At 42.1% G+C, this 11,147-nt stretch overlaps 1 protein-coding gene across 5 annotated transcripts in view; it reads right to left on the bottom strand.

Moving 5' to 3' along the window:
* The window catches only part of FBXL4 (F-box and leucine rich repeat protein 4), a 152,486-nt gene extending 141,365 nt beyond the window's left edge, over positions 1-11,121 (bottom strand). The window contains exons 1-2 of one of the 5 annotated variants that reach the window (XM_090037134.1): positions 11,003-11,121; positions 979-1,108 (exon numbers count right to left, since the gene is read on the bottom strand). The gene's annotated coding sequence lies outside the window, so the exon portion shown is untranslated. Of the gene's footprint in view, positions 1-978; positions 1,109-10,193; positions 10,327-10,375; positions 10,503-11,002 lie in introns of those variants that run through there. The other 4 variants (XM_090037136.1, XM_090037135.1, XM_090037137.1 and 1 more) reach the window with 4 other exon arrangements.
* Positions 11,122-11,147: the final 26 nt, after the last annotated feature.

Genomic DNA, 11,147 nt, shown 5'->3' on the forward strand with positions numbered 1-11,147 from the left:
GCTTTTTGACTGTCTGTACCTAGCCGTACAGTCACAAGAGAACTCACTAATTTGATACCATGGTGACAGGTAAGTTGAAGTCATCTCTCCTCTCCAAAACCTACCACGAGAAGGTATCTCCTAAATCAGGAGTGGCCAAGATGTACATGCGCCATAAGCAGCATGGGCAGCCTGCATGACACACAGATCAGGGGAAACACAGGGCAAGCAGGGTGAAAAAGAAAAGATCAGGCAGGAGAATGCATCACAGCGGCACTCGGAGAGGGCATAGGGCTTAATTTGCGACATGCCTACCAAAATAGTTTGCCCCCACTATTCTAGACCATCTCCCTTTGAGGTGCCAGTTGTTTACAATGCAAATGACATGTACCGACTTCAGTCTGGCTTAATTTAAAGAATAGTTTATTGTCTAAAGATGGAAACACACAAACACTGACAGCCAGAGTACAAAAGTAAACAAGACTGTAAGAATTAAAAGAAAAAGAGCCCAGAAATCTCATTCACTTAACTTGACAAGTGAAAATGTATTGTATAATTTACAAAACCAAAACATAGTATAAATCAAGGAAACAAGTTTCTGCATTTACTTATGATACACATCAGCAACTATTAAAAATAAATTATTTTTTCTCAAAATAACTTATTGATGGACTTTCAGGTTTTTATCATCTCAATTTCCATATCTGATATATTTTAAGGGATACTTAAACATATTAACTGGTAATTATAGTTTATCAAAAACAACAAAATGTTTTGTTAAAGTCCTTGAAATCGCTGTATTTTGAAATTGTGTACATTTTGTAAATTTTTGTAGTTTAACAGGGAAGTGTATTTATACAATTGATTCCTGGTATAATTAAATATGTAGTGCAAGTGAAGCTGATCGACAGGCCATTTAACATGCACTTATGCACATGCATGCACAGTTGTACTACTTATTCCAAAAGTTTTGTAATTGTGCTGCATAAATTATTTTACCTGTCCTTGTCTTTACTTTCTGTATAGTAGTGATTTTACACCACATGCTGAGGGAGCCATCTTCTTCTGTGTTATTATGGAACAACAGTTTAGATTTTCCACAAACTGCCACAGTCATGAGGCAAAAAATCTGCAATATATAGATAATTCAAACCATACTTTTTGTAGACAGTGACAGGATAGGCAAAATAGTTACAAAAACTTAGCTGTACTTGTAATTAAGCATTTCCTGAAAACATAAACATATACATACAAGAACTTTACCAAAATAGGGCACACTGCACAAATATTACTCTTCTAACAAAAATGGGATAAGTAATTTATATTTATATTTGTAAAAGCAGTGTTATATAGGAACACAAGGATATTTAGTGTAACCACCTGGTGGTGACTCCATAGCTAAGGTGCATTCTAAAAATGGGCATAAAATAAATTCCTGTTTTTCCTTCAAAACAAAGTGGCTAATTCCAGTTAGTTTTTCTAAGCATTAAATCATCTATGTACTTTTTATTTTGTTCCTCTGAATACTTTTTCCATTTTGAGTAAGTGGCATTTGAATCTGGGTTCTCACTAAAATTTCTCCTTAAAACATTTGACCACTCTTTAACAAAATATGTATACAGCTGCACAAATCTTAAGACTCAAAACAGAGACCTGCACAATCAGATGGGTTTATATTTTTCAGGGATTGGATTAAGGAAGAATTCAGACTATGGTGATGACATGTAGTGTCCTGCAGCTGTGGCAAAGGGTGGATCCAAGTGGGTGTACACACAATGAACTTTAAACTCACCGGTTCATTAATGCAGCTCTAGAACTCATGGTGGAGAGAAAAAGTAAACACCGCTACTTGCTTGCCCTATCCCACCCCGCTTGCCCACTGCCAAATTCAGCAACAGCAATACTGGAATAGAGGGGGGCTCTTTTGCCTCTCCCTAGTCTTTTTAAGACCACCTTACAAGATACAAGGATTTTAAGCCCATTTAGAGTTCTGCCATCTAACACCTGAAAGATCCGGCCCATTTTTGCATTGGTTCTGAAAAGCTAACAGGTGTAAAAAGGAGTATAGCAGCAAATCAAACAACTGACTCAAAATACATAATAACAGCAGATCTCATGAGTAGTTTTTGGAGGGCAGGGGTTCTTTTTTTTTTTTTTTTTTAAACATAGAATACTTTCAGTTTAATCTGAAGAAGTTTCCAGCTTGTTATGTATGTCCAACATCACATTTCTCTACTGAAACAGAGAAGATTGCTGCTGACATATTTATTCAGCTGAACTATCAACAACCTGAAAGGAGGCTGCTGGACAATCATTCAAGGATGCTATCATTCTCAAAAAATAAGATGACAACAAGTGATCAGAGTGCTAATCAGAGAAACTACTCCTCATGGAAAGTGTCGTGGACAAAATATGCCAATCTTCACCTTTGGATTTATGTTTTGCCCAGTCTCTAAATCAAAGGAAACACAGATCTAAATTGTGATCATCCCTATGACACAAGAACAGAGTAATTATGAACTGGTACTAGACAATTAGAAAGCAAATACCCAGAAGCACCCTCCTACCCAAAAAAATCCCCAAAACATAGGGGTAACAGCAAGTAGACACCTTTCATCAAAATGTATTAAAGAATGAAAATGAATTCCCAAGGGGCTAAACAATATAAGACATTTAGTAATTAATCACAAGTAAGACGAAAGGGAGAAAAAATCATTGTAAAGGAAGCAAAATTAAGTATTAAAAGAAATAAAGTAATGAGAAAAAGAAACCTGAATTGCTTCAGGATTGATAAGTTAATGCAACGGACAGTGTGACAAAACAGGGGTGTGCTTGAAGCAATACTCGGCATGCAATAGAGCCATTCATATACTTGGCAGCACCACAGTGAGACTGAAGGAAACTTTTTTGGGGGGGGGGCGGGGGGGAGGTATTTGGCAGTACTTGGTAATCCCATGTTTCAGGGCTTCAGCTATGGTCATGAAGAATATTTCCCCCCTTTCCCACCCATGAATGATTTGTTTTCCCTCCCTCTCTCCTTGTCTTGGACAGGAACACTGGACATACCACCACCGCTAGTCAGGGTCTTCAGCTCAAATGCACTGGTCCAAAGGGATTTAGAAACCTCACATGTACTTAGCTCAAAGACCTTTCTCACATACTCAGGGTCAAACTGACGGCTATCTTGGAGCCAGGAATGTATTTTCTCCTCAGGTCGGACAGGCAAAAGACTCCAGGCTCTTTTGCCTCTCCCTGTAGTCTTTTTCCAAGATAATCTGAACATGTATTAATACTGACACATTCCATGCCACAGGTCTCCCTGGTCCAGTATGTTGCAGATTGGTTCGTTTGTTTTAATAGTGTGCTTTGGGGTGAAAGGAGATGGGGCAGACTACCTTGTGAACCCTTTGGACAGTTTAATGCGGATGCAGAGGACTGACCTGATGGCCTGGGAGTCCCACCCTCCTTTCCAGTTTTGTTTCCTATGAGCAGGAGACAGCTGAGGCAAACTTTTTGATTTTACTTAATGGACAGAAAAATATGAATGTGAATGCTAATGAAACATTCAGTGGTGTGAAAGATTGATAAGAAGCTAGGGAAGGGGTTACACTAAACATACGTAAAAGAAGAGGACTAGAGAACATGCAGTGATTTATTCAGGAATTGCCACGGGTAAAGCATTTCAGGGGCAGCATGCAAGACTGTGCTGAATGCATAAAATGCAGAGACAGGAAAATCAAAAGGAGCAAAATGTACAGTTTAAGAATTGAGAAAAAGGTATAGGTACAAAGCTTATGCGAGTAATTAGGTGTCCTCCCCTCCCCCAAACTCCACGGTCTCCAGAAAAAAAAAAAATTAAAGAAGAAAGCCTTCTAGGTCAAAGCAGGTTTTCCTTCAAATCTGTGGAGTAAGTAGCACTGGAAGTCAGCTAGTCTAACCCCACTCTGAGGCAGGATCATGCCTATCCAAACCAACCTAAGCAAATCCTTGTCTACCCTTTACTAAAACTACATAGGCAACCCTGCCACACAACCAGAAGTCACAACACAAACTGTAGCTAGTAAAGCAGAGGGACAATGGTGACCAATGTCCTACTACTGCAAAGGTTGTTAAAATATGTTCAAGAGTTCCAAAGAAGATGCTCATGCCCTCATATTACAGAGGAAGGCAAAACCCCCAGGCTAGGGACAGAAGTTGCACATAAACCGGTTAAGTGATCAGAAACCGGTTTAAACCTATAACAGAACAGAATTTCAGTGCACGCAAACTACTTTCAAGATGGCCAAAGCTGGTTTTCCCCCACTTGCCACTTGAGCGGAGAGGAGTGGTCAAACCCTGGGCCCAGGCTGGCAGAATGGGGTAGAGGGGAAGGAGGGGGCTTTAAACCCCCCCTCCCTATCCTATGCCTCAGCATCCAAGCCCAGGACCAACATCTGGCCACACCCCGTCCCCTCAAGCAGTAAGCAGAGAAAAACCTGGCAGGGGCTACCACACCCCTGCCAGGTAGACCCTGGCAGGGGTCCCATGTTGGTGGGGGACCCCTCCCCTCCACCTCAGCACGTTGGCCTGGGCCAGGGCCTGCCACGCTCCTGCCCCTCAGCTCCAGCAAGGGGAGGGAAAACCCAGAAAGACTTCTCTCCCAGCTTCCCTCCAGCCTTCTGGCCACTGCTGAAGAGAAGGGAAGGCTTGCTCTAGAGCCCCCAAGCTTCTAGCCTGAACTGAAAATATCTGCCTGCATTTCCAAAATAAAAAGTGAATGTCTGTTCACTTGCTTCTCAGTTCAATCTAGGCAGTTTAAGCTAACCTGTAAAGACTGAATCAATTCCACCTCAGGCTTTTTGAATGTCTGTACTCAGCCCCGCAGTCCATACCAATCCAGGTAAAATTCCATCCTGATGCCAAATGTGGCGAGTGATCTGACTGTGAGCAGAGGGAAAAGAGAACCTCTGGGTTTTAATTCCAGCTGGAGCCTTGGCACACCCATCAAAATCCCCGGCCTTTGCTGCAGTCAACCGTCAACACCTCTGAGGAAGGCAAAACCAAACCAAACCAAACCAAACCCCTGACACCTGTATCAACAGGAGAGGAAAAAAAATTCCTTCCCGGCCCCCTGCACCAACCAGCTACGCCCAAAAGCATGGAAACGATCCATATTAGAAGATAGGAATAAGTATTCCAACCTCTTTTCAAACACCTTGTCTTATACACTTTATTGTGCACCATTCTTGAGCACCTCCAATGATGGAGGTTCCAAAACTCCCCCAGACAGCCTACTCCACTGCCTCACTAGTCTAACAGTGAAAGAGTTTTTCTTGATATCCAATCTAAACCCACTTTGCTACACTTTCAAGCCATTGGCCTACATCCTGCTTCCCACCGCTAGAGAGAAAAGTTCTTCCTCATCTTCTGGTATTTAAAGACTGCTGTCATGTCCCCTATTTTCCATATGCTGAACATGCTTATTTCCTTTAACCTCTCTTCATAGGACTTGTCTTCCAAGCCCTTTTATCATTTTTCTCACCTGTTTCTAGACCCTTAACTTCTCCATGTCTTTCTAAAAATGAGGGACCCAAAAAAACTATATACAGTACTTTAGATGAGGCCTAACTAGTGCTAAATAAAGAGGCTTCTCATGTCTTGCATATAATACTTCCGAGGAAGCTCAAAACCACATGTCTTTTGTGCGACTGTATCACACTACAGACTCACAGAGTCTGTGAACCACGAAGACTCCTATATCCTTCTCTGTAGTGCTGCTATTCAGCCAGACACCACTCCTCTTTTAGCACCTTGTATTGGTCAGCACTAAACTTCATCCTGTTGGCTCCAACCCAACTTCCCAATCTGTAGAGATCCTTCTCAGTTGCGCTCCTGTCCTCCTGTGTTTGTAATACTTCCCAATTTTGTGTTGTCTACACATTTGCTTAAGCAGCTCTCTACCATCCAAATGATTAATAAACGCAGGGGACACAGGGGGTTGGACTTGAAGATCTACAAGGCCCTTCCGACCCTACTTCTATGATTCTATGAAAAGCATTGGGCTCAGGAGAGACCGGTGTGACTCAACTCAAAACCTCCAGCCATTCCAACATAGCTGAAAGTGGAGAGAAATTATAAATTGACTTATTGCGTCAGTTGTCTATCCACCTCATAATTTTGTCTAATCCATGTTTTTCACATTTGCTTATGAGAAGGTCACATTGAACTTTGGCAAAAGCCTTGCTGAAAAAGAGACAGACTATAGTCAAGATTTCCTTCATCCACCCAAGTTTGTTTGGCACAATCTGTTCGCAATAAATCCATGCTGGCTGCTCATGATCAGTTTTTCCTTCTCCAGAATGTTGCTCCAGTAACTGCCTTATAATATGCTCCAGTAAGTTCTCAGGTATTGAGGTCAGGCTAACCAGTCTCCTTTTTGCCTGCTGTGAAAGTAACTGGAAAATGGCCAATATAGTGCCCCCCCGTCCATTTCCTACAACTTTGTAAATATCATTGCCATGGGCTCTGATATCTCCTATCCAAGTTTTTTCAGTACCCTGGGTTGAAGGTCATCAGGCCCTGCTGACTTGGGTCAGCATCCAGACCCATCAAAAAGCTGTTTTGTTATCTTACCCCCCAGCTTTCCGTTTCCTTAACAAACCGTTGATGGTTGTCTGGTTGCAACCTAATTTTTCACAAAGACTAAAGCAAGACATTGTTGAGCAGCTCTGCCTTTTTTGCACAACCTTGGCTATTTAATAGTGGACCCACAGCTTGTTTGGTTTTGCTTTTCCAGACAATGTATTTAAATATAGAAAATATAGACTCTCCTTTTGTTGCCCTTAACTTGCCTCGCCAGGTAAAGTTCATTTTTTAACCTTTGCCTTCCTGATTTTGTCCCCACAAGTTCTTCCTGTTTGCTGGTATGCTTCCTTGGTAACCTGTCCAGCTTTCTATGCCTGCATGCTTTCCTTTTACATTTGAGGCATCCTAGAATCTCTTTATACAACTGGTTAGTTTCTTGCCATTCTCCTTGTTTGTCCATTGCATCAGAAGAGCATTTTGTTGGGCTTCCAATACTTCTCCAATCCACCTCTTTTTCCTGACGTGATGGTCCATAATAAGTCCCCACCATTATATTGGTGCTGTATCTTTCACCTTTCATCTTCACTCAAATATATTCTGATCTGCTAACTTCTTCCTGAACCAGGGAGCAAACGTATGCATTTCTGACATGCAAGGCAACACCACTGTTTTTTCTGTCAACCCTGTTATTACAAAACAGAAAGCCAAATTAAACCTTAGCATTTTTGATAAATTACATTTTGGAGCACTCAGTCCAAAGCAGCAAACACTTCTATCCTACCCTGTTCTTTTACTCTGTTTATTCCACAGACTGAATCATGAAATTTTTGCTAAATTTCACTTTGCAATTTTTTCTCTGAAGGGACAGTTAAATGGGTTGAAGTGGCACTTATGAACTGCAGAACACAAGTTTACATCAAGACAAGTTTCCTTAAAAAAAGGAAAAAATGTTTAAGATAAAAAACTTTCATCTATTACACCTTTTGCTCTGCAAAAAATCTCACTTATACATGTGCCATCTCTTTTTTCAAGTACCACATTCTCTTCATCTGTGATACTCCATCTTCTCTTACCTTGGTCCAGATTGTATAAAATACTGCTGAAAAAAAAAATCTTTTCCTTCCATCACTTTGACAACATCCTGCCTTTTGGCATCTTGAGCTGGCTTTTCCTAGTTTTCCCCATTAATGTTGAATTTCCCTTTCTCTTGTTCAAAATTCTGTACATGACACTTGCTGGTATCACTTACTTTTTCCTCCTACTCCCCGCCCTATTTTTGCCTGCTTAGCAAAAGTGTTGCAATCCTCTCACATGTTACCAGACCAGGAAGATACTAGAATTTGATGGATTTAAAGATCTACAATACAGGTAAGAAAAGAATGAATACTACAAATGCAGGATGGAAAGCAACAATATCAGGAGTAACAGAAACACAAGGCAACAACCTTAAAAAAAAAAAAAAGCAAACAAAAAGCAAACAAAAAAAAACAAACAAACAAAAAAAACCCTTTCCACTAAGTTGTCCAGGACAACTCTGAAAAATTAAGGGAAATGTGTTTTAAGTTAAAGAAACAGATCCTGAGGAGAAAGATTCTGCTGAGTAAGGAAGCTCTGGGCTTCTGTGAAAACAGAGGCTTATTTCATGGCTAGGAAGAAGAAATGAGGGTCCAGGATTCTGGATTAGGACAGATAACTGGGAGGCAAGTCCCTATGTTCTGAAATTCTCAAATGAGAGGCGCTATATTGTTGCAAAATGTGTTACAGTCTATTGATTTTACTGCTATTCTGGTCTTTATCATCCAAAATACTGGATGGCATCCTCTTTTCTAGGTATCTTGTTAACAGTAACTTGACCTATTATTGTATTGCTGAATACTTCCTTGTTTTTTTTTTTAAATAAGTTCCAGTCTTCTTACAGGGAATCTATATTTCTTTCTGGAATTTATTGTTTCATTAACCTAGGTACAACAGGTGTTGATAAAGATTTGTATCTTCTCAACACATTTTGAGGAGATTTGCATCATGTGCTGGTTAAAACATTTGAGAGAGAGAAAAAAAAGTCACCTCTTCACAAAAAAGGTCACCATCCAATCTTTACGTTAAGCAAAGGTATTATTTCTAGTTATGTTTTGAGTTATTTGAATCTCCCTTTTTGGAGTTTATTTACATACAGCTACCTTCCAGTCTTCAACCAACTTCTTGTTTTAACAACTGATTTATCTATGTAATTTATTTAGTCTTGAAAAGCTTTCTCCCCAGACTCTCAATCATTTTTGTTGTATGAAGGAAAAACAGGTTGCTCAAGGACAGCATTAGAAATGTTGCTCAAGAGCAACTGACCAACCCAGTCACCAAGCAAAAGAAAAGCATTGCTTGAGAACACTAAGGTGAAGAATCTGGGATGACAGCATAAAAGTTACAGATATCAGATGCTGAAGAGATCTAAATTTACCTATATCAAGGATGTTAAAAGTACAGCCTGTGGGTCTCCCAAACAGGCCAGGAATTCAGAATTGGGGTCCACTGCCAAAATCTAGGGTACCCAAAGCCCTACTGGGAATAAGTATCAGTGACAAAAGGTGAGCAATGGCTGTGTTAATCCTGGAAACCACCACATCTCTGGTCCAGGTCCAGCGTACAAAAAACCCCGCAGTCTGGATAAGTTTGACACCCCTGACCTAGATCAAGCCCACACCAGTGCAAAACTGGTCCTGAGACATACTGGTTAGGAAATAGCTTGTAACATGATGCATCTAAATACAAAAAAAAAAAAAAAAAAATCTACAAAGGGCTCGAGAAGACCATTTTTTAGGCCAGAAAGGTAATAATTCCTCTTTATCCAACCCCTGTTAATATTACCCTTGGGAGTCCTGTGGAAGGTTTGTTCTCACTATGAAAAGAAACACCCACAACAATAAATTACAAAGAATATATATATGACAGAAGGAATAGATGGCAAAGAAAGATCAATGGAACGTAAGATGTGCACCTTACATAAAAGGCAGAAAATGGAAATCTGTTAGCTATCAGTACACAGGGCTACTTAGAGGAAATACTACATCCTTCCATTTTACATCAAAAGGAACATTTCTACCACAGATTAGCATCAATTGCTGTTAATTACCCAAACTAACAAATAACCTACAACATAAATTGCTGAATCTAAGAGCTGGTATCAAGAATTAACAACCTAAATAAACTAAATGCTCCACATCCAGGACACATTTGTCATAGGCCTTCACAAAGGCTAGTCTGGCACAAGGGAACCATTCCTCATTATTTTAAAGCCCATTAAAGAGATGATCCTAACTTTTAAAAACGTCAACTGTAGGCTCTACAGACACACTCGGAAAACGTTCAGCAAGCCAATGCCCCACTCAGTGCAATTCTGCTGTCTGGTGAGACAGATGCCTACTACTAATCCTTTCATGTTAAAAAGATGCAGCTTGCCCCAGCCTCACCAGGGTAACTGATTTTTTTTTTTTAAATGCACCTGATTCCACCAGGCCTAGAAATGCACCTCCTCACTCCTGAACACCCCTCTGAGAGCTCGGAAACAAATGCCTCCCTCCTCCGCCCAGTGAGAGTCTCAAATGTACCACTTCAACCCTTTCTGGCTTGTAACCAAAGCTCGTTCATCCCCTCCTCACCTCCACTTCTGGCTGCTGCCCCATAGTGCTTAGCTCACAGCTCACAAATACATGCTGCAGAGCACAGGGCAGGCATGCCCCAAATCACCCCGAAGGGGGCACACTCTGTAAGAGAGTCCGGGGCCCACATGTGGCAAGCAAGCTTGAAACAAAAGTTGGAGCAGGTCTCAGGAGCCATTCACCTTTCCTCAACACCTGGGTGGCCAATTTGGCGCATGGGATTTCTTCACCTTTTGCTTTCAAACTGCTGCTCAACAGACTTTTCTTCAGGTGGGCTCCACAGGCACTCCAAAGCACAAATGCTCTCCAGCTGACTGCCAAAGCAGCGAGCCCACCACCGGGCCTGCCTGGGGACCACCTCATGCCAGGAGGAAGGAACAAGGTCAGGACTCCACCCCAAGCACAAAGCTGATTTGGTTCCTTAGTCTTGGCTCCCGGTTGAATACCCCATAATCCCAACCCAATCTCAGCTCCTTTAGGTCTAGTACTTGATGCACACTATTATTTCACATCCTCCTTAGTAATGAGGCTCCTCTGATGAAAGTCTGACCCTTCCCTCCTTGCTAACAACCTTTAATTGTGCACATTTGAGTGTGGGAAAAGGAAGTGAGACTAAGGAACCATCTCAAGCCTCCAACCCCGGGCTGCCTCAACCCAGGCACACCTAAAACCCCTCCCCCACCCCCAGACCGTGACTTTACGAGCGTTGACGGTCCCCGCCCGGCTGCACCCACGGCCCCCGGGAGGGGGAGGGGAGGGGAGGGTTCGCGCTCGTGCTCACGCCCCGCCCCGCCAAGCAGGCCCCGTACCCAGTCCGCAGGGCGGGGCCGAGCCGCCGAGCCAGCCCTGCGCGCCGCCACCTGCCGCACGAGACGCCCCCAGCGGCCGCCGCGCGAAGGGAGGGGTCGAGCGCGAGACCCCTCCCCCCGCCTGGAGGGGTGGCGTGACCGCACT

Source organism: Crocodylus siamensis, chromosome 1, assembly GCF_052110815.1.
Source record: "Crocodylus siamensis isolate JL-2025a chromosome 1, ASM5211081v1, whole genome shotgun sequence".
Classification (NCBI taxonomy): Eukaryota; Metazoa; Chordata; order Crocodylia; family Crocodylidae; genus Crocodylus; species Crocodylus siamensis.